General features: G+C 41.0%; 1 non-coding gene across 1 annotated transcript; it reads left to right on the top strand.

The window, feature by feature from the left end:
- The first annotated feature begins 3,122 nt into the window (after positions 1-3,122).
- LOC148544478 (small nucleolar RNA R71) lies at positions 3,123-3,230 on the top strand. Its single transcript, XR_015901763.1, has one exon. It is a non-coding gene; the product is annotated as a small nucleolar RNA R71 (small nucleolar RNA).
- Positions 3,231-3,852: the final 622 nt, after the last annotated feature.

Here is a 3,852-nt window from a genome sequence, read left to right as displayed (position 1 = left end):
TGTCCATGAGGACTTGGTCCAACCTTTGATCAAAGTTGACCCTTCTAGTGAAAGGATGGGGATCTCCTCTCATCATTGGCAAGTTAAATGCCAACCTCACATTTTTTGGACTGAAATCCAAGTAATTCCCCCGAACCATTATGAGCCAATTCTTTGGGTTTGGGTTCATACTTTGATCATGGTTCTTAGTGATCCATGCATTGGCATAGAACTCTTGAACCATTAAGATTCCGACTTGTTGGATTGGGTTGGTGAGAGTTTCCCAACATCTTCTTCGAATCTCACGTCGGATCTCCGGATATTGACTCTTTTTAAGCATGAAGGGGACCTCGGGGATCACCTTTTTCTTGGCCACAACTTCATAGAAGTGGTCTTGATGGACCTTTGAGATGAATCTTTCCATCTCCCATGACTCAGAGGTGGAAGCAATTGCCTTCTCTTTCCTCTTTCTAGAGGTTTCTCTGGCCTTAGGTGCCATTAATGGTTATGGAAAAATAGAAAAGTTGAGATTTTTCCATACCAAACTTAAAAGGTTTGCTCGTCCTCGAGCAAAAGAAGAAAGAAAAGAGTAGAAGAAGAAAAAATGGAGGAGATGGAGAGTAGTAGTGGTTTTGGCCAAGAGGGGTAATAGTGTGTATGATGTGTGAAATTAAAGGTAGTGAGGAGGGGTATTTATAGGGTAGGAGAGAAGGGGAATTCAGTCATGAAGGGGTGGGTTTGAGAGGGAAATAGTTTGAATTTGAATGGTGGGGTTTATGATGGATGGATGTGAGTAGTGAAGAGGATATGGGGAAGAGGGTAGGATTTGATAGGTAAAGGATATTTGGGGAAGAGTTATTGATGGGATTAGTCAAGGGTATTTAGGGAAGAGTGTTATGGAAAGGTGTGAAGAGGAGAGAAGAAGAAGTGGGGTAGGTGGGGATCCTGTGGGGTCCATAGATCCTGAGGTGTCAAGGAATTCTACTACTTGAACTATTCTAGTGTTCAAACGCCCTTAGTGTGCCAATAATGGCATTAAACACCAGCTCTGCTACCTTTCCTGGCATTAAACGCCAGTCTGCTGCCCCTTTCTGGCATTTAACGCCAGCCAGACACCCTTTTCTGGCGTTAAATGCCAGTCTGTCTGCCATTTCTAGCGTTTAATGCCAGCCAGACGCCAGACACCCTTTTTTGGCATTAAACGCCCAGAGTGCTGCCCATTCTGGAGTTTAGCACCCAGAATGCTGCCAGGCTAGGCGTTAAACGCCCATTCTGCTGTTCTTACTGGCGTTTAAACGCCAGTAAGCCTGTCCTCCAGGGTGTGCTATTTTTGATGCTGATTTTGATTTTGCTTTAATTCTGCAGTTGTTTTCATGACTTCACATGATCATCAATCTAAAGAAAACATAAAATGACAATGGAATATAAATAAATATAGTTAAATAACATTTGGTTGCCTCCCAACAAGCACTTCTTTAATGTCAATAGCTTGACAGTGAGCTCTTAGAGAGCTTCACAGAGACTTAGAGCTTGATGATGGCCTCCCAACATCAAACTTAGAAGTTGAGTGTGGGGGCTTTGTTTGACTCTGTACTGAGAGAAGCTTCTCATGCTTCCTCTCCATGGTTACAGAAGAAGATCCTTGAGCCTTAAACACAAGGTAGTTCTCATTCAATTGAAGGACTAACTCTCCTCTATCCACATCCATCACAGCTCTTGCTGTGGCTAGGAAGGGTCTTCCAAGGATGATGGATTCATCCTCTTCCTTCCCAGTGTCTAGGATTATAAAATCAGCAGGGATGTAAAAGCCTTCAACCTTCACAAAGACATCCTCTACAAGTCCATAAGCCTGTTTCCTTGAATTGTCTGCCATCTCTAATGAGATTCTTGCAGTGTGTACCTCAAAGATCCCTAGTTTCTTCATTACAGAGAGTGGCATGTGGTTTATACTTGAACCAATGTCACACAGAGCCTTCTTAAAGGTCATGGTGCCTATGATGCAAGGTATTAAGAATTTTTTGGATCCGATTTCTTCTGAGGTAATTTTTGTTGAACCAAGGTATTTAGTTCATTGATGAGCAATGGAGGTTCATCCTCCCAAGTCTCATGACCAAATAACTTGGCATTCAGCTTCATGATTGCTCCTAGATACTGAGCAATTTGCTCTTCAATAATATCTTCATCTTCTTCAGAGGAAGAATACTCATCAGAGCTCATGAATGGCAATAGTAAGTTCAGTGGAATCTCTATGGTCTCTATATGAGCCTCAGATTCCTTTGGTTCCTCAATGGGGAACTCCTCAGGGGTCAGTAGACGTTCATTGAGGTCTTCTTCACTGGAAATCACTGCCTCTTCCTCCTCTATAGGTTTGGCCATGTAAGTTATATTGATGGCCTTGCACTCTCTTTTTGGATTTTCTTCTGTATTGCTTAGGAGAGTACTAGGAGTAGTTTTGGCCACTCTTTTACTCAGTTGACCCACTTGTACTTCTAAATTTCTAATGGAGGACCTTGTTTCAGTCATAAAACTGAGAGTGGTCTTAGATAGATCAGAGATTATTGTTGCTAAGTCAGAGAGGCTCTACTTAGAATTCTCTATCTGTTGCTCAGAAGATGATGGAAATGGCTTACTATTGCCAAACCTATTTCTCCACCATTATTATTATTGAAGCCTTGATTAGGCTTCTGTTGATCATTCCATGAGAGATTTGGATAATTTCTCCATGAAGGATTATAGGTGTTTCCATATGATTCTCCCATGTAATTCACCTCTTCCATTGCAGGATTCTCAGGGTCATAAGCTTCTTCTTCAGAGGAAGCTTCTTTAGTACTTCCGGATGCAGCTTGCATTCCAGTCAAATTATGAGAAATCATATTGACTTGCTGAGTCAATATTTTATTTTGAGCCAATATTGCATTTAGAGTATTAATCTCAAGAACTCATTTCTTCTGAGTCATCCCATTATTCACAAGATTTCTTTCAGAAGTATACATGAACTGATTATTTGCAACCATTTCAATGAGTTCTTAGGCTTCTGCAGGCGTCTTCTTCAGATGAAGAGATCCACCAGCAGAGTGATCCAATGACATCTTGGACAATTCAAACAGACCATCATAGAATATACATAAGATGCTCCATTCTGAAAGCATGTCAAAAGGACACCTTCTGATCAATTGCTTGTATCTTTCCCAAGCTTCATAGAGGGATTCACCTTCCTTCTATCTGAAGGTTTGGACTTCCACTCTAAGCTTGCTCAACTTTTGAGGTGGAAAGAATTTGGCCAAGAAAGCATTGACCAACTTTTTTCAAGAGTTCAGGCTTTCTTTAGGTTGTAAGTCCAACCATCTCCTAGCTCTGTCTCTTATAGCAAAGGGAAAAAGCATGAGTCTGTAGACCTCGGGATTAACCCCATTGGTCTTGACAGTGTCACAGATTTGCAAGAATTCAGCTAAGAAATGATGAGGAACTTCTAATGGAAGTCCATGAAACTTACAATTCTGCTGCATTAGAGAAATTAATTGAGGCTTAAGCTCAAAGTTGTTTGCTCCAATTGCAGGAATTGAGATGCTTCTTCCATAGAAGTCAGAAGTTGGTGCAGTAAAGTCACCAAGCATCTTCCTTGCATCTCCACCGTTGTTGTTATTTTCAACTGCCTTGTCTTCTTCTTTTTCGAAAATTTCTGTAAGATTCTCTCCAGAGTGTTGTGCTTTAGCTTCTCTTAGCTTCCTCTTCAGAGTCCTTTCAGGTTCAAGATCAGCTTCAACAAGAATGTTCTTATCCTTGCTCCTGCTCATATGAAAAAGAAGAGAACAAAAAAGAAGAGGAATCCTCTATGTCAAAGTATAGAGATTCCTTTATGTGAGTAGAAGAATA

This window comes from Arachis ipaensis, chromosome B9 (genome assembly GCF_059453495.1).
Source record: "Arachis ipaensis isolate K30076 ecotype BB chromosome B9, ASM5945349v1, whole genome shotgun sequence".
Classification (NCBI taxonomy): domain Eukaryota; kingdom Viridiplantae; phylum Streptophyta; class Magnoliopsida; order Fabales; family Fabaceae; genus Arachis; species Arachis ipaensis.
Note: the sequence above shows the minus strand (reverse complement) of the source record. Positions and strands in the feature narration are given on the sequence as shown.